We start from the raw sequence: 18,122 nt of genomic DNA, 5'->3' as shown, positions 1-18,122 counted from the left end.
AGGAGCCTTATTCACGCAGCCCCAGTGAGGCCATTCAGCCAGGGCTAGGGGCTGCGTGCTTCGGGCCCCTCCCACACAATTCGGCGCCTGGAGCTACTGCACTTGCATGCCCACTGTAGCGCATGTGCAGCGATCCCGGCACTGTTTTCAGCGCAGGGACCTGGCTCCGCCCCCCCACAGCTCGTGCTGGCTGCGCCGAGGGCCAGAGGACCTACAAGTAGGTGGAGAATACCTACCTATCTTGATAACTAAGATGCTTTAGACTTGGAATTCGTCTAGTGGCCCTCTTCTGCACCCTTTTTCAGAGCCTCAATATCACCCATCATATGGGGAGACCAAAACTGGACACAGTATTCCAAGTGCGGCCTGACTAAGGTCTTGTACAAGGACAAAACAGCACGCCTCGTCTTATACTCAATGTCCTACTCATTGTCCTATGGATACACCACAACACCCTATTTGCTCTAGCTGTTGCTGCACGGCATTGCTTGTTATGTCTGTAATGTACTTATGAATGACTCCACGAGGCAATGTGTTGTACTCAAACTGTAGTGACCTTGGTCCTTTATTCGTAACTCCAGAGTGAGACAGCCGCATGGTGGCTACCTTTTTATACAGCCCCTGCCACCAGGGCAGGAAACCCTGGTCTCCACCAGTTGCACCCTCTAGTGGTGCCAGCATAGTATATACACAGTGTAAACCTTATTGATAGTACATCAGGTAAACAAGTCTCCATCTTATGCAACTATACAGTGACTACACAGAGAGTATATCTATAGTCTGCATATATAACATTGCTTCTGTACCTTTAAGGCACTATAATGCTGAAATCTCTTTCTATCTCCACCATCTTTAATGACTTTCCCTGGAGGGTGTATGAATGTTGAACATTTGCCCTTCCCACATGCATAACACAGCACTTATCTAAGTTATGCATCATTCTCCAGTCTTGAGCCCAGTCTCCCAACACTTTAAGATCTGCCTGAATCAGGCGAGTCTCTTGTACAGTTCTAGCACTCACACAGATCTTGGTATCATCTGTAAATTGCCGCCAATCCCTCAGTCCAGATCATTAATAAAAATATTAAAAAGCAACGGTCCCAACACTGATCCCTGCGGGACACCATTGGTGACCGGTCTCCAAACAGATCTAAACCCATCTATAACTGCTCTTTGCCTGCGTCCTGCCAGCCAGCTCTGAATCCAGTTCAATATATTTTCACTAATACCAGAAGCTCCGATCTTATAGAGAAGCCTCTTATGCGGTACCTTGTCAACCTTTGGAACTCTTAAGTAGACAATGTCTACTGGACTTCCCTCAACCACCAACTTTGTAACTTTTTCAAAAAATGCAATTAGATTTGTGAGACATGACCTCATTTTTTTTATGAAGCCATGTTGGGTGTCCCTAATATGTTCCTCCCTATCCAAGTATTCATATATTGCATCCCTTATGATTCTTTCAAGCATCTTACCTATTATCGATATTAAACTGATGAGCCTATTATTACCCGGGTCTGCCTTGTTACTTTTTTTTTTAAATGGGGACTACATTAGCCTTCTTGCAATCTGTAGGAACCATTCCAGAGTGCAGTGAGCTATTAAAAACACAGGCCAGGGGCTCGCACAGCACATGTCTCATCTCCCGGAGATCCGTCGGGTGAATATCATCCGGCCCAGCTGCTCCAGCTATTTTTAAGTTCTTAATTCTTTCTAAAGCAATATGTTTATCTATATTAATGTTACTGATAAAACTAGTATTTATTAAATTCTAATATTCGAGCATCATCTTCAAGGGTGAATACTGATGGAAAGTACTCATTTAATATTTCCGCCATACTCAGTGAGTCATTTGTAACCTGTCCTTGAACACCCTTCAGTGGCCCAGAACTAAAAAAGCTCTTCCAATTACTGCCACAGTTGTTTACAATCCTTTTTTCCATTAGCCTTTTTCTGATCTAATAGCAGCCTTAATTTTCTTTAGTTCTTTGTATTCAATCCTATTTGATTTCTAGAAACATTTATGTTTACATCTTATTTGTCTTTGTACATACCTAGTCAGCCACCTTGGCTTTTTCTTACCACATTTCCTTCTTTTGATTTGGGGTACATGTTTGATTTCCACATTTTTAATCTTATTCTTAAAAACTTTCCATTTATATTCAGCATCGGTCGCATCACCACCCATTCCAAGTCATCTGCCATTTTGGAGAAGTTTGCTCTTATGAAATCCGGTACGAGTTGCAATTCTCAGTACCTTTAGTTCTACTAGACAATTGGAACCATATAGTGTTGTGATCACTGTTGTCCATATTTCCCCCACCTGGAGGCGTGATACGAGGTCAGGCTCACAACTAAACACCAGATCCAATATATGATTTTCCTTAGTTACTTCATTAACTTGTTGAGTCAGGAAACAGTCTTGTATATTTTCAATAATTTTTTCAGCTGCACTTACTACCACAACAGCAGATAAACCATCGTGCCACTGAATGCCAGGAAAATTAAAATCACCCACCAAACAAAGGTTGCATTTTATATTAAAAGCATCAGTGATCTGTTTCCATAATAACTCATCACGTTCAAGTGTCTGACCCGAGGGCCTATAACAATTACCGATAATTAATCCCTGCCTGTGAGCTTGGTTCACTTGGACCCAGGTAGCTTCAGCTGAGCCTGATGAGGCAATATCAAATCTCTCTCTCTCTGTTAGATTCTCACTGATAAAAATAGCAACCCCGCCTCCCCTTTGACCTATCCTATCCTTTCTGAAACCCTTGGAGCCCATTAGGTGAATTTCTGTGCCATCGCTGTCATCTAGCGTGTCTCAGAAATACACAATACGTCTAAATTCTCCAACACAGCATACGATAACAATTCTAATAATTTGCTTCTAACACTCCTTGCGTTTACATAAAAGCAATTTAAAGGTCTTGCATCTAATTTCTTAAAAGTTATTAATTTTTATATACTTTTATGTTTCTATGAAAGCAGACTTTATATATTTTAGACAAAGCCTGTGTGCAAACTTTGATTAGCAATGCAAACTATTAATCCTGGCCTTCTCTCTACCCCAACTGCAGTGACACCAATTTCAATGCCCCACCAACAACCCAACTGAGATTGGCTAACTCAGCACAGATCAGTGATTGAATGTTGGGCTTTCCTGATCTATATGACTCATTGCCACATAAAACAATGTGTTTACCCACTGATCCATGAGGATAGATCTTTTCCATATTTATTTACCTTAATTTTTCTCTCTCCTTTTATGTTTTTAATGGTCCAGAAGGCATGTTTCATTGAATGCTCATTCCACCTTCCTGTTGTTTACCACAAATCTTCTCCGCTGGTAGTTTATATCATGAATTGAATTGAAAATTAATGCAGAATGAGGTGATGATGAGCAGCAGGAAACATTTGGCCATGATAAATATGAGATGCCTTCAGTTATCACCTGTGTAGTCTGCACTTAAAAATAATAAAGGGAATGGCACTAGATGCCTTGGCGAGGACACGATCGTACTTATCCCCTTCTCCCTCATCAGCACCACAATTATCTTCCCAACATACTGTTCAGGCTCAGAGAAGAACAACAAGAATCACTGCCTTTACAGACATTCTTTGCACTCTGCAAACAAAGATGCTACCAATAACTGACATAAAATTTAAATATCCTAAAAGTGTAATTTGATTCAACCTCCACATGCAATCAGCAATTGTGATCATCCCACTGCAGAAAATCACCAAGGACATTCTTTGCCAATTCCTGTATGACGGTCTCAATTTGAGGCAATCCTTGATTTCCCTCTGACTTATAAGTAGGAGACCTGCTCAGTTGTCTCCTACACCAGAAAAAGCCGATCACACCTTCTGGTTTTGTCTCTTACCACTATGCAGTTTTAGATTCTCTTCACGGTCTTAAGGGTGGAGGAGAAAAATGTTACTGTTCTTCAAATGAATTTTTACATTGTTCCTTCTGCTGAGAACAGGTTTTCACAGTGTTTTATTGATAATATCTGGGATTACAACCTACGCAGAGCTAGAGTTCTGTCTCAGGTGCCTGGATGTCACAGCAGTAGTGCTAGACAGTCTATCAAGGGACAATTCCTGAACATCTTTATTTAATTTCACTTCATAGCATGGAGCTTTGATCAAAGGACGAGATGATTGTCATTTTTGTGAGCCCATACTTGGGCCAGGAAGCTCTGATTCTCAAGCTTCCTGGTTTTCAGCATGGACTGACACATTGACAACCCAAAGCATAAGACCTTGTGGTCCAGATGATTAGTTAGATTCTGAACAGTGACTCTCAGGACATTTGCTTTGCTGATATGATTCTTTAAAGGACCTGTGTGGATTAGTTGGGGTTTCAACTATCAGTAATGGCCTACTTCTGGAACCAGCAAAGCCTCCGCTCAGAAGGTTTGCTGTGCCACGAGTAAATGTTGTGTTGACACATGCCATGAACATGATTTAATCAGTTTGGTGTGATGTGCCAGTGTTCATTACAAAAAGACAAACATTACTGGATGATGGATTCCTTTCAAAATCTCCAACAGATGTGGTAGAGATGGTGTTTTGGTTTCTGAAGGATATCTGCAATCTGCAATATGATGCCCTTTATTCTTAGGTAGTCATTTGTAACACATGAATGCCACCCCCAAGCAAGAGGTAGAATCAGTTCAGTCTTTATACTTAATCTTGTAATTTGTTTCTCTTTTTATTAATAGCCCTCATTAAATATAATGTCAATCCTTAAATATCAATGTTCCTTATGGCTTCAGGTTGTTTCGTGAGCTTTGTTTCTTTAACAAAGTGATAGTGCTGAAATTTTAGCTGCCACTTCACTGAGAAATATCACTTAACTGAAATGTAAAGTGCCAGTTTACATAAATAGGGCAAAGAACCTTCATCAATTTTGGCAGTTCATTTATTTGGAAACCAGGCATTAGAAAAAACCATTAATAAACAGAAGTTAGAAAATTCGGTAAAAGAATGTCTCTCCTTGTGTTACTTCCTGGCAGGGCAGGAATCAACAGCAAAAGATTCAATTGATTCTACTCACACAGCAATCACTTCATAGGTCAACCTGCAAGAGTTGATAGAAACATAGAAAATAGGTGCAGGAGCAGGCCATTCGGCCCTTCGAGCCTGCACTACCATTCAATATGATCATGGCTGATCATGTCCTTTAAAGACCATCTGCAAGGCAGTTATCTGTGGTTTTTTGCATGTTTCAAGTAGTCTTGATTTGACAGCTTAAATGGGAAAATGGAAACCTCTTTGGTGCTGCTGTGCCCATCATTACTGGGGTAAATAAGGAACATGGTGATTGCTTACTATGTGTAATCTTCCTAATTGTTTTTCGAGAAAGACATTCCATGAAAAAATATCTCTTAGAACATAAGAACATAACATAAGAATTAGGAACAGGAGTAGGCCACCTAGCCCCTCAAGCCTGCTCCGCCATTCAATAAGATCATGGCTGATCTGGCCATGGACTCAGCTCCACTTACCCGCCCGCTCCCCATAACCCTTAATTCCCTTATTGGTTAAAAATCTGTGACTTGAATACATTCAATGAGCTAGCCTCAACTGCTTCCTTGGGCAGAGAATTCCACAGATTCACAACCCTCTGGGAGAAGAAATTCCTTCTCAACTCGGTTTTAAATTGGCTCCCCCGTATTTTGAGGCCGTGCCCCCTAGTTCTAGTCTCCCCCACCAGTGGAAACAACCTCTCCGCCTCTATCTTGTCTATCCCTTTCATTATTTAAAATGTTTCTATAAGATCACCCCTCATCCTTCTGAACTCCAACGAGTAAAGACCCATCTACTCAATCTATCATCATAAGGTAACCCCCTCATCTCCGGAATCAGCCTAGTGAATCGTCTCTGTACCCCCTCCAAAGCCAGTATATCCTTCCTTAAGTAAGGTGACCAAAACTGCACGCAGTACTCCAGGTGCAGCCTTACCAATACCAGATACAGTTGCAGCAGGACCTTCCTGCTTTTGTACTCCATCCCTCTCGCAATGAAGGCTAACATTCCATTCGCCTTCCTGATTACCTGCAAACTAACTTTTTGGGATTCATGCACAAGGACCCCCAGGTCCCTCTGCACCTCAGCATGTTGTAATTTCTCCCCATTCAAATAATATTCCCTTTTACTATTTTTTTCTCCAAGGTGGATGACCTCACATTTTCCGACATTGTATTCCATCTGCCAAACCTTAGCCCATTCGCTTAACCTATCCAAATCTCTTTGCAGCCTCTCTGAGTCCCCTACACAACCCGCTTTCCCACTAATCTTTGTCTCATCTGCAAATTTTGTTACACGACACTCTGTCCCCTCTTCCAGGTCATCTATGTATATTGTAAACAGTTGTGGTCCCAGCACCGATCCCTGTGGCACACCACTAACCACCGATTTCCAACCCGAAAAGGACCCATTTATCCCGACTCTCTGCTTTCTGTTCGCCAGCCAATTCTCTATCCATGCTAATACATTTCCTCTGACTCCGCGTACCTCTATCTTCTGCAGTAACCTTTTGTGTGGCACCTTATCGAATGCCTTTTGGAAATCTAAATACACCACATCCATCGGTACACCTCTATCCACCATGCTCGTTATATCCTCAAAGAATTCCAGTAAATTAGTTAAACATGATTTCCTCTTCATGAACCCATGCTGCGTCTGCTTGATTGCACTATTCCTATCTAGATGTCCCGCTATTTCTTAATGATAGTTTCAAGCATTTTCCCCACTACAGATGTTAAACTAATCTACCCCTCATTCTCTTGGAGCTGCGGGTTACTGTTTTATAGTAAATAGGTTTTTTTTGTACCAATTCTTGGTATTGCATAATATTTCAGTGCACTTGCTGATTTCCTCGATCAGCCAGAAGTCTTCTCAAGACAAATAACCTGTCTCAAATTGAGGCTGTGATTCAACTGTGAGGAAAGGTCACCTACCCACCAATGTAATGTCAGGTTTTAAATTACTAAGTGAGATACTAGTGTTTTCATAGAGGTATTCATCTGTTTCATGTTTCATTCTTTCATATTTCACTCTGTTAGTAATATTCTTTCCCACAAATAACACAAAAAAGACAAGCCTTTACTTTTAAACTGTTGTGTATGGAGAAAGAGTCAGACTGAACACTGTGAGCTCAAAGTAAAGTGTGACCATAGCCTTTTATTGCAGGTCTCCAGAGTGCCTCTCCAACCTGTGAAGCCTCCGTAAATAATTGTGCTCCCAAGGGATTATGGGATCCCTTGGAACTCCAGGGGATGAGCCCTCTGGTGGCTGTACAGAGTAAATACAAGTATACATATATAACAATACTCCCCGCCCCCACCCCCCCACCAAAGTCAATAGTGTAACTATTTACAATGTGAGTCGATCTGGGGCCCTTCTTGCCCTGGTTGATCGTCTCGGTGTGAAAGCTGGTATTGTTGAATCATTTGTTGGGCCCTCGCTGGGCTGCTGTGCAGCTGGCCTTGCTGGGCTGCCTGGTGTGTTGGGCCCTGCTGGGCTGCTGTGGATGATGGGTTCTGCTTCGTGGTCAACCGTGGTGCCGGTTGCCACTGGTGTGTATGTTGGGGGATCAAAAAAGGTAGGGTCCAAGGTGGGTTGCTTAGGATAGTCCGTGAATCTGAGTTTGATTTGGTTCAAGTGTTCCGGTGAATGAGTCCATTTGAAAGTCTGACCCGAAACACCCTGCTCCCCTCTTTGGCCACGAAAGTGCCGGGAAGGCACTTGAGGCCATGTCCATAATTTAATACAAATACAGGATCATTGACTTCAATTTCACGTGACACATTTGCGCTATCATGGTATGCACTTTGTTGAAGCCGCCTGCTCTCTACCTGTTCATGTCGATCAGGGTGAACTAACGAGAGCCTTGTCTTAAGTGTTCTTTTCTTGAGCAGTTCAGCAGGTATGATCCCAGTGAGTGAGTGGGGTCTCGTGCGGTTGCTAAGCAGGACTCGGGATAGGCGAGTCTGCAATGAGCTTTCAGTTACCCTCTTCAAGCCTTGCTTGATGGTTTGCACTGCTCTCTGCCTGATCATTGGGCGCTGGTTTAAACAAGGCAGATGTGACATGTTTGATCCCGTTACGGGTCATGAATTCTTTGAACTCAGCACTGGTAAAACATGGCCCGTTGGCGCTCACCAGGACATCGGGTAGGCTGTGTGTGGCAAACATGGCCTGCAGTCTTTCAGTAGTCGCAGTGGACGTACTAGCCGACATTATCTCACATTCAATCCACTTGGAGTACGCGTCTACAACCAAAAGGAACATTTTACCCAAGAATGGGCCTTCATAGTCAACGTGTACTCGAGACCTCGGTTTGGAGGGCCAAGACCATAAACTTAGCGGCACCTCCCTGGGTGCATTGCTTAACTGCGAGCATGTATTACATCTGTGAACGCAGGACTCTTAGTCCGCATCAATAACGGGCCACCACATGGGATCTGGCTATCGCTTTCATCATTACGATGCCTGGGTGGGTACTGTGGAGGTCATTGATGAAGGTGTCTGTGCCCTTCTTGGGGATCACTACTCAATTGCCCCACAGAAGGCAGTCTGCCTGTATAGACATTTCATCTGTGTGCCGCTGGAACGGCTTTATCTCTTCCTGCATTTCCACTGGGGCACTGGACCAGCTCGCGAGAAACACACAGCTTTTGACTAGAGATAATAAGGGGTCCTGGCTTGTCCAGGTTTTGATCTGCCGGGCAGCGACGGGTGATTGCTCACTCTCAAATGCTTCCATAACCATGGCTAGATCTGCGGGCTGCGCCATTTCCACCCTCGTGGTGGGCAATGGCAGCCTACTGAGAGTATCGGTGCAGTTTTCTGTGCCTGGCCTGTGCCGGATGGTGTAGTCGTATGCGGATAATGTGAGCGCCCATCTCTGGATGCGGGCCAATGCGCTGGTATTTATCCCTTTACTCTCAGAAAACAGGGATTTCAGTGGCCTATGGTCAGTTTCCAATTCGAATTTTAGCCCAAACAGGTATTGATGCATTTTCTTTACCCCATAGACACACGCTAACGCTTCTTTCTCAATCATGCTGTAGGCTATCTCAGCCTTAGTCAGACTCCTGGATGCATAAGCAACCGGTTGTAGTTTCCAGAAACCATTAGCTTGTTGCAATACGCACCCAACGCCATATGACGACGCATCACATGCTAGTACCAAACGCTTACATGGATCATACAACACAAGCAATTTGTTTGAAAATAACAATATTCTCGCTTTTACAAAGGCATTTTCTTGGCTTTTGCCCCAAACCCATTCGCCCCCTTTTCGTAGTAAGACATGTAGTGGTTCTAGCAGTGTGCTGAGACCCGGTAAGAAGTTACCCAAAGTAGTTCAAGAGTCCCAGAAACGAACACAGCTCCGTCACATTCTGTGGCCTCGGTGCATTCTCGATTGTCTCCGTCTTCGCGTTGGTGGGCCCGATGCCGTCCGCCGCAATCCTCCTTCCCAGGAACTCCACTTCAGGCACCCGGAAAACGCACTTCGAGCGTTTTAATCTGAGCCTCACGCGGTTGAGTCGAATAAGAACCTCCTCCAGGTTCTGCAGATGCTCGATTGTGTTCCAACCTGTGACCAAGATGTCGTCCTGGAAGACCACGGTGCGCAGGACCGACTTCTGTCAGCTTTCCATGTTTCTCTGGAATATCGCCGCCGTCGATCGGATTCAAATGGGCATCTGTTGTAAACAAAAAGACCTTTGTGCATGTTGATGTAGGTAAGGACCTTCGATGATTCCTCCAGTTCCTGCGACATGTAGGCTAAAGTCAGATCCAGCTTCGTGAACGTCTTTCCTCCCGCCAGCATTGCAAAGAGGTCGTCGGATTTGGTAGTGGGTATTGGTCCTGCAGGGAGAAACGATTGAGTTACTTTGTAATTGCCACAGATTCAGACGGTGCCGATAGGACAGAGACGATAGGACTGGTTCACTTGTTGAACTCGATTGGGGAAATGATGCCCTCTCTTTGCAGCCGGTCTAGCGCGATCTCTACCCTTTCTCTCATCATGTACGGTACTGCTCTTGCCTTGTGATGGATGGGTCGCGCCCCTGGAATTAAGTGGATCTTCACTTTTGCTTCTTGGAATTTCCCGATGCCTGGTTCGAACAGCGAAGGAAATTTGTTTAAGACCTGGGCACACGAAGTGTCGTCAGCGGGCGATAGCGCTCGGACATTGTCCCAGTTCCAGCATATCTTTCCCAGCCAGCTCCTGCCGAGCATCGGCCAATGCCACCCAGAGTGGTAGCTTGTGCACCGCTCCATTGTAGGAGACCTTTACAGTAGCACTGCTGATTACAGGAATCAGTTCTTTCGTGTAAGTTCTTAGTTTCGTGCAAACTGGAGTTAAGATTGGCCTTGAGGCCTTGTTGCACGACAGCCTTTCGAAAGTCTTTTTGCCCATGTTGGACAGGCTCACGCCCGTGTCCAGCTCCATTGACACCGGGAGTCCATTTAGTTCAACATTCAGCATTATTGGGGGACAATTCGTGGTGACCTCTGCCTCCTCGATCTGAGGCCCTGCTTCATCGTGATCCTCCGTGGACCTGTCCTCTTCTGCAACATGGTGGTTTGCAGGTTTAACAGGCTTTGCAGCTCGCCTGCACACTCGGAGGTGTCCCATTGTTCCACAGCCATTGCAAACGTACTCTTTGAATCGGCATGAATGGAAGCGATGATCACCCCCGCAGCGCCAACAAGGTGTTAATGGCCTTGCATTCATCACCCTTGATGGTGGACTCAGACCTCTGCGGACGTGTAGCTGCAGGTATGTGTGACCTGCCCTGTACGTTACGATTCGAAAACAACATCACTTTGTTCACAGTACTTGTAGCAGCACTTGTGTGCTGAGAGATTTGCTTCATGTTGTCACTGGTGGCAATGAACGCCTGGGCTATTGCGATGGCCTTACTCAAGGTTGGGGTCTCTACAGTCAAAAGTTTGCAAAGTATGGTTTCGTGGCCAATGCCAAGTCCGAAACAGTCTCTGAGCATGTGCTCCAAATGTCCTTCAAATTCGCAATGTCCTGCAAGGCATTTTAGCTCGGTGACATAACTCGCCACTTCCTGGCCTCCAGACCTTTTGTAGGTGTAGAATCGGTACCTCGCCATCAGAACGCTTTCCTTCGGGTTCAAATGCTCTCGGACCAATGTGCACAAATCGTCGTACGATTTCTCCGTGTGTTTCGCTGGAGTGAGCAGATTCTTCATGAGGCCATCTGTTGGTGCCCCACAGACGGTGAGGAGGCTCGCCTTTCGTTTGGCAGCGCATCTAGCTCGTTGGCCACGAAGTATTGGTTGAGTCACTCCACAAAAGTTTCCCAATCATCTCCCTCCGAGAATTTCTCCAGGATGCCCACTGTTCTCTGCATCTTTTGGTTCGCTATCTGTATCTCTTTGCCAGTTGTAGTGTATGGAGAAAGAGTCAGACTGAACACTGTGAGCTCAAAGTAAAGTGTGACTGTAGTCTTTTATTGCAAGTCTCCAGAGTGCCTCTCCAACCTGTGAAGCTTCCTTAAATACCTGTGCTCCCAATGGATTATGGGATCCCTTGGGACTCCAGGGGTTGAGCCCTCTGGTGGCTATACAGAGTAAATACAAGTATACATATATAACATAAACCATTATGCTCAAAGGATGTGAGAGGTTGCCAGATCCAGAGTAAATACAAGTATACATATATAACATAAACCATTATGCTCAAAGGATGTGAGAGGTTGCCAGATCTGGTCAGGGTTAAGTAAACCGACCAATCCTTACGTTTGAATTGACTAGCCTGTGTGTCCTTGGATATTACACACTGATGCAGAAGATTGTTACTGATCAGCCATTTTTGCCTCGTGTGTATGGTGTGTTGTCATAGTGTTTTTCAGTCTGTTGGAGAGATCAGGAGTGTACACTAGGAATCTGTACTATTTCTGGTTTGTACTTCAGCAGAACAAGGGTGCATTGTTAATTCTGAGGCAGATTATTCACAGTCGTTTCATGCATGAGGCGTGGACCTGTCTACAGAAATTCTCTTTTGTGGTAAGTATTAATAAAGAGCATTGAGAGAGAGCTGAAATCATAACACAAGCCTTGTGTTGCAGGTGGCTTGAATTAAATGTTTTATGTATGTATTCACCACAACCTTTTGCATCATCAGCTTAAGTAGAAGTCAGTTGCGTTTAATTTTTCTGCTGCTACATTATCATCATCATCATCATAGGCAGACCCTCGAAGCGAGGATGACTTACTTCCACGCCAAAAAGGGATGAGTTCACAGGTGTTTCAATGAAGAACCTAATATTTCAGATCCCGAAGTACATCTTGAAGGCTGGAAGATGCCTGTGCATGGATTTTTTTTAACGTGTGGTGGCCGTTGCACACCAGCCACCACATGGGCTTGCCAGAGCTAGGTCTTGGTCCAGTAGCAAGGATTAACCAAGACAACTGGAGACCAGCTCTACTGCATGGGCCTAGTGCACACACACATCGCAGTGTGGGCTGGCCCGTGCTGCCCCTGGGCCCTCGCCTCTTCTGGCCCCGAACTCGCGCCTCTCCTGGGTCCTGATCACATCCCTCTACATTCTCTCGCTACTCCTTTGCCCCGACCTCGCCGCTTCTGATGTATCTGCCCACGCTCCAATCACTGACCTGGACCTTGATGATGTCCCTTTTCGCTGCTGTCGCCCTCCTGCACCAATTTGCGCTGTACCTTGAAGTGATATGCTGCCACGCTGCCCATGGCCGCCGCTCGCTGCTCCTTTTATGGCCCCGACCTGCCGCTGATGGTCTCTCACAGGTCGGGGCCGCCACACTGCGTGGCCACCCTGAAGCATGAGATAATGATCTCATGAATGAGACTTTCGCAAAATGTGGCAGAGTTGGTGAACATGTTATTAATATATTGCTGGCTTAATCAGAATAAACTCAAATTTACTCAGCTGGAATCTGTATGTTTGGGGTTGCAGAGGAACTTAAATATTTAATCTTCAGAAAAACGAAGTAGTCTAGGCCAGATTAGCATCTGCCCCGAGGTGAAAGGTCTTCTCTGCTGTTCACTCTAGAATTACTACGATTGTTAATTTAAGTGCATTTTAGAACCATGCAATGCTTGTGGAAATGCATTCAATATGACTATTTTCACAAACCTTATAAGAGCGTGTAATAGTGTTACAGTCAGCTTTTATATTGCTTCAGTAACTGCTGTTTTGCTCAGTGCTTTGGTGCTTCTCTCTGAGGACTGAGTCTCACCTCCCTGAGCTGGGCTTCTGTTTTGGGGAGTGGGAGTCAGTGGTTTGAATTAGGTTTGAATTTGGTTTTGTTTTATTATTTTTATAACTTGCTATGTATTGTAAAATGTCATAAAATTGTACGTAAACTTTAGTTACTTATAACGATGATTTTTTGTTGAATCAGTTGTATTTACTTGGTGTTTTTCACTACGGTCCATACTTTAGAACCATCACAGATGTAGCTTTTATTTCAACATTACTTATCCTTAAATCTTTCTATTCTTTTCTGTTTGATTTATAAATTATGTTATTCATCTCATAAAACAAAAAATCAAATATTTTATTCGGGGCTTGGTCATACAGGTATTAAGACACTCAACTAAGGTAAATTCAATAACATTTGCAAACAGTGGGCTAATATCACATGATGAATGTTCCCAATATTGGGGAAGTCCAGAATCAGGGGTCACAGTCTTAAGGATAAGGGTAAGCCATTTAGGACCGAGATGAGGAGAAACTTCTTCACCCAGAGAGTGGTGAACCTGTGGAATTCTCTACCACAGAAAGTTGTTGAGGCCAATTCACTAAATATATTCAAAAAGGAGTTAGATGTAGTCCTTACTACTAGGGGGATCAAGGGGTATGGCGAGAAAGCAGGAATGGGGTACTAAAGTTGCATGTTCAGCCATGAACTCATTGAATGGCGGTGCAGGCTCGAAGGGCCGAATGGCCTACTCCTGCACCTATTTTCTATGTTTCTATGAAATGTCACGTGGTTAAGCATCGCATGGTGATCGGAACACCATGTGATCAAATGTTACATGATTAAATCTCCAGCAATGCATCATACCAGAGTTGGCAACCCTACTCTCAGGGCAAAGCCACATACTCATCACCCAACTGCCACCATTCAAATGATGGCACAACTTTCAGACCCAGGCAGCCAATAGCATGAATAACTGGGCTGCCAGATATTGCAGGACCATCAACAATCCCAGCACAAGGAGGCATTGGACCCACCTCTATCCCGAAAGGCAGATACTGACATCCATCAACTTTATTAGGGAAACAATTAGATGGAGCATACAGTTAGGAAGTAGAAAACATTTGACATACACGTTCACTATGGAAAGCACTGGGGCAGAACACACTGAACACACCTGCACCAACTGTAAGGGTTAATAAATTTGAAATGATTGATACTTGAATCTATCCTGACAGGTCTTTTGGTATGAGACAGAATAAATAAATCATATTGTATTTATGTAGCTAGGACCAATGGAGGCAATGCTTTATTTGGTAAGGATTGGAAACATGTGTCAATCACTGTTGTGCTTTGGTTATTTCAGGCACCTAATTATTAAATATATAGGCTATTGTGTCTGATGACTCTTGCCGAGCTTCTCGCCCATTCTCAAAGCACCTAGTATCCATTTTTGAAATTGGGTGTTACCGCGAGCGATATGAAATGAGCGTTAGCGTTAAATCTCGCTGACCTTCTGCCGTAAAGTGTCGCCGTCCTTAGCAACGGCATGGCAACGCTCGATTCTCGTGATTCAGGAGGTCAAGGGTCATCATGACATGAGCAGAAGAGGAGACAGAGACAGAGGGAGCTGAGAGGGACTGAAGGCTTGTGTGGCTGTGGTGTGTGCATGTTTGGCTGTTGTGGGAGGCACGAGGGAGATTCACCAGCAGCAAAAAGCCTAGTAAGCACCAAGAACATAATTGGCACCCGAGTTTTTGTCCAACCAATAATATATAACATGGAAGGAATGGTGGAGGCCCTGGAGCTGGTAGCAAAGAACACTGGTGGCAGAGGGCTCCCAATGATCCCGGAGCGCAGCACTGCACCTCAAGATGCCGCACCCCCATTGCCAACCACACATGAGAGTCAGCAGCAACATCTTGCTTCTGAATCGGAGCACGTTCCTGGCTCGGAGCACGTTCCTGCCTCGGAACTGTCCTCTCCCGTATCCGTCCAAGCAGCGTTTCGGCCGTCATCGCGCCCCACCCGCCACAATGAAGCATCGCCTGAGGAGCTCCTCGGCCAGGCGGCTTGGAGTGAGGAGGGGAAGGGGTAGAGGTGGCGGGGGGGGGGAGGGTTGTTTTTTACAGAAATAAAGATGATGTCAGACAAATGTTCGGTTTAAATGTTTTTTATTCAACAAAACCTTGTTGCGCATTGGCTCAGATACCTGCACCGTTACACGCTGGTGATTCCTTAACATCAAAAGGCATAATGACACTTAACTTCAATCAACTTAAACTTTAACTGTCACCAAGGTGATGCCCACCATTGATGTATGACCTGTACACCCAGCAGTGTGTCAGCTTTGTAAATAACACCAACGTTCTTTCAAGCAAAGCAATCATTGATGAGCTCCTGACATAAGGCTCTTGCAGCTATCATGCCACCACGGGCCCTTTCATGCGGTCTACAGGAGGGTGGGGGCATGGCTTCAGCGTCAGGCTGATTGTGTGGGCTGATGTCAGCGTCCGCCTCCTCGTCCTCTCTCTGGTGAGGTTGACTGTCAGACTCCTCAGGCAATTCTTGTCCCGTCCTGATAGCCAAGTTGTGCAGCATGGAGCACACCACCGCGAATTGAGCTACCTGCTCAGAGTGGTATTGGAGTTCGCCTCCTGAGTGGTCCAGGCATCTAAAGCGGTGCTTAATCTCTTCTCGGCCTTTTGGCTAAGATCATGCGTAACTGACCTGACACGGGAGTAACCATGACCCCAACGTGGTTCTCCCTGGATCAGGAAGGTGGTTCTCCTATGGTTTTTGGAAATAGGAGGTGGGTGGGGTGGCTTGACCCATCCACCTCCACGGAGGTGTGTGGGGTTGCTGACCCATCCACCTACATTGCACGAACCTGGTATTGCAGTACTTCCAGGAACGGTGCTTGGGCTCCAGGCCTTTTGGCTAAGAGCATTAGCGCAGGGTGATCCTTGATGTGTGCAAGGTGACCTCTGGCATTTGTGATCTGACAAAGAATTGGAAAGATTGGCTACGAAAAAAAGAAAAAAAAATCTAAAGCGGTGCTTAAGCGCTCCAATGGTTTTCTCCACAATATTGCGAGTGACTCTGTGGCTCTCATTGTATCACCTCTCAGCTTCGTGTGGGTGTCACGCAGCGGGGTCATCAGCCAGGTTGCGAGGCCCATATCCTTTGTCACCAAACATCCAGCATTGACCTTGTGGTTGATAAACAAGTCAGATACAGTGCTCTCACGCAGGATATGAGCATCATGGATGCTGCCCGGAAATTGAGCATTCACTGCCAGTGTAATTTGCTGGTGGTCGACAACCAGTTGGACATTCAGGGAGTGGAATCCCTTGCGATTCCTGAAAACCTCTGCATCCTGAAAAGGCGCCCACATCGCAATGTGAGTACAGTCTATTGCTCCCTGCATCTTGGGGAAGTTTGCAATTCTGGAGAATCCTAGAGCCCTCTCACTCTGTGCCTCCCTGGTCATAAGGAAGCTGATCAAGTCCCTCCTGCATGCGTACAGGGCTTCAGTGACCTGTCTAATGCAGCGATGTGTGGCGTGCTGAGACAGACCGCAAATGTCGCCAGCTGTAGCCTGAAAAGAATGCGACGCATACAACGACAGTGCCGCGGTGACTTTGACCTCGACAGACAGTGTAGTACTGATGGTGCTGGCAGGCTGTAGATCTCCACTTATGAGCTGGCATACCTCAGTGATAACCTCTTTGTGGAAGCGCAGTCTGCAAAGGCAGGTGGTGTCGGGCAAGTCGAGGTAAGACTGCTTCTCCCTGAACTTGCGAGGCGTGCAATGTCTGGTCCTCCTCATCAGTCTGGCACGTCTTACATTGGGCACATAATGCTGTGGAGCATACCTTCAGCGATCTTGAGTCTGCTGCATGTAATTGGTCACCAAGAGAGGGTGAGAAAGGACAGGCCCTATTGCAGTAGCTCTCTGTTTTCCACCGATTTGTCACAAACAATGAATGTCCCGACGAAGACACCTATTCAATTCCAATCAGTCACAGTATGGTCAAGATGTTTGTACAGATGTTCATATCAACTCCAATGACCTCCAGAGTACATCCGAACTCCCCCGAGGTTGAAGCACAGCAGCCTTTTAAAGGTTAGTTCCACTTTTTTGGGGCGTTTTTTTGGGCGAGCGATATTGTGGCCGATATTTGTGCGAGGTGGTGAAAGTGACGCTGGGCGATTTCATGGCCGCTAGTTTCGGTAAGTATGCTCTTTACAACAAAAAAAAAGTGGCCAGGTGGTATTATTGAATCTTGGCGTTAAATCAGTGCGGAAATTAACGGTGGACGATATTATGGCCGTTAATTTCGCCCATTCTGATGATTCCGCCCCAAAAAAGTGGGCGTGCGGTATTATTTTTTTCTGGTGTTAAGCACATGGGGAAAGTAATGCTCGGCGATAAGTTCCCAAAAAATGTCCATCAGTTTTCATTTTGTGGCCAAATGGGCGATATCTGGGCGTTATACGTCATTTCAGCGGTTAAGTGGGCGTTAAGCATGCAAAAAAAGCGGAGGTTCTAGCCCATAGTCTCACAACAAGTTTACAACACAGGGATTGCGAGATTCTTGTGCGGAGCATACTGTGGGGCCGACAACGAATGCCTTCGCTTTGCTGCTGACCTCAAATTCAGGGCCATTGAAATTACAAAATGGAAACAGGGCATTCGGCCAAACTGTTCAGCCGTGTTGTTTATCTTCCACACAAACAGTAGGTCTAATTCCATGTGCCGCTCTGTTTCCATATCTTTTTCTTTCAACCACCTGTCTATTCATAAATGTTGATATTGGGGTTATAATTTTAACCTAACTCACGGAACTGATGCGATCAGATCCAGCAGCATAT

At 45.2% G+C, this 18,122-nt stretch overlaps 1 protein-coding gene and 1 non-coding gene across 2 annotated transcripts in view; both read left to right on the top strand.

Annotated features, from left to right (window-relative positions):
* The window catches only part of vps8 (VPS8 subunit of CORVET complex), a 961,193-nt gene that overhangs the window by 612,484 nt on the left and 330,587 nt on the right, over window positions 1-18,122 (top strand). The gene's annotated exons all lie outside the window — the stretch shown is intronic.
* LOC139260565 (U2 spliceosomal RNA) lies at window positions 15,934-16,130 on the top strand. The gene has a single exon (XR_011592815.1). It is a non-coding gene; the product is annotated as a U2 spliceosomal RNA (small nuclear RNA).

Source organism: Pristiophorus japonicus, chromosome 3 (assembly GCF_044704955.1).
Source record: "Pristiophorus japonicus isolate sPriJap1 chromosome 3, sPriJap1.hap1, whole genome shotgun sequence".
NCBI lineage: Eukaryota > Metazoa > Chordata > Chondrichthyes > Pristiophoridae > Pristiophorus > Pristiophorus japonicus.
Note: the sequence above shows the minus strand (reverse complement) of the source record. Positions and strands in the feature narration are given on the sequence as shown.